Consider the following 2,057-nt stretch of genomic DNA (forward strand, 5'->3'; position numbering starts at 1 on the left):
CTGTCTGTCTGTCTGTCTGTCTGTCTGTCTGTCTGTCTGTCTAGGTTTTAAATATCTAAAAACCGAGGTTTTTAGATATTTAAAAGTATTTAATTTTATTTAAATAAATGAAATTCACCCTGTGATGGACTGGAAATCTGCATGTCCAGGGTGTACCCTGCCTCTCACACAGTGACTGCTGGATATGGGCACCAGTGACAATGATGGATAGATAAATAAAATTCAAAACAACAGAGGGACAATAGATATTTGAAAAGCAAGTTTCTAGTAATATTTCTGTTTTAGATAATCAAAATGTTTGCTCTTGATAGAAGAAAAAAAACTGTTTGTGGATATTTGGAGCTAGAAGTTTAATACACATAAAAGGGAAAAGTCACCAGGAACCATTTTATAGACATTTTAAATATGGATGTAACTTTTACAGGTCTGTTTTATCCATTATATGATAAATCGGATTGCTGTACATTGGTCCTCAACAACTCCATCTTGTGGCCAAGATGATTTTAATCATCTCCACGGTGAAATAATTTTATAATCACTTAACACAAGCACTGATTGATTGATTGATGGATTGCAATACATTGATCATGATCAGGAACAGCACTCAGAACAGATCTGAATTTGTTGGTAAATGTAAATGTGTTGATTTTACCAGAATTATCCGAGTTAATATATAAGTAGATACCCCTCGCCAATAAATAAATAAATGCATTAACTGATTAATTAATAAAAAAAAATTAAAGATTCAAATAAAATTATCACCATTTATACATATTAAATGTAAATATATCACATGTGGTAACTATTTATTCATATTATATGTCAGTATATCACATGTGGTAATGGACCTTTAAGAGAGTGGAAGCCCTCGTCTTGTGTTACAGTTTGATGTCAGCAACTTGCTCAAAAGAGAAACCTTGTGTGAGTTGAGTGATACTCCATACAGCAGCAGTTTTGTCTAATCGATACCGTTGAATCAATAGTCTAAGAGTTTAATGTTGTAGCGCTCTTTGACTGTCAACATTTTAAACTCCACCTACATATCTTTCTAGCAGGACCCTGGTGATTTCACAGCTCGGAGTGATGCGCTGTGGGAATGACAGGTTCATGTCACTGGAGAGCTGTTATAAAGGTTATCATTAAGAACTCTGTCAAAAGGAGATTTATAGAGAACTGAGTAGAACCAATGGAAATTACATTATCACATAAAGTTGGCACCTGTTCAGGTAGGTTTACCTCCACTCTGACAGAAGGCACAGTGAGTTTACAGCTCAGTTAAACTGAAATGAGTTATGATTGGTAAAATTGTTTCTGACTAGTTACACAATTGTGATAACTGGACTGATCTATGTTGTGTTTTTATCCAAGTTAGAAATATAAACTCATTGAATGTTCAACTTGTCTTTTATCTTCTATGTCTTCTTGCATGAAAAACAGCGTGTTTCACAACTCACCTGGAACTCTACATGGTTAATATTTGTAATGTTCCATCTGAGAAGAAAACATCTGCAGAATGATACAGTGTGTACTATAAATAAGAGTGCAAATAGCATCAGTGTGAGCATGAATTATTCTGTTGTTGATAAAGAAAAACTGAGCCTTCAGGCTTCAATAATGAATGAATGAATGACTCAATGAAATAAAATATAAATGTGATGGAAGTCCCATTAATGTTAGACACAGATATGCATTAATCAAATTATTTTCTGTTAAAAATGCTATAATAATTGGTCATGTCTGGAACTTTTCTGACTGATAATTTTATGTGGTTCTCATGTTCTTGGTTCTGTAAACTCAGATTTAAAGCCCACAGGAACAGGTTCTGTGCTATGACACATCTGTGGTCAGTGACAAACTGAAGACAGGATAAAAATAAACAATTTCAAGGAAACCCCATTCATCATATTTACTGTTATTAATCTCAGTTCCAGCAGATTTACTTTGTTCAAACGTTCATACTTTGCAACATGTTGAAGCCTTACAGCTAAACATTTTAAATTTAAAACTTATTTTCTTTTGTTTTTGTTTCCTTAAATGTATATATATATATATATATA

The sequence above is a fragment of the Nematolebias whitei genome, chromosome 10 (genome assembly GCF_014905685.2).
Source record: "Nematolebias whitei isolate Nwh7 chromosome 10, NemWhi1, whole genome shotgun sequence".
NCBI classification, from domain to species: Eukaryota; Metazoa; Chordata; class Actinopteri; order Cyprinodontiformes; family Rivulidae; genus Nematolebias; species Nematolebias whitei.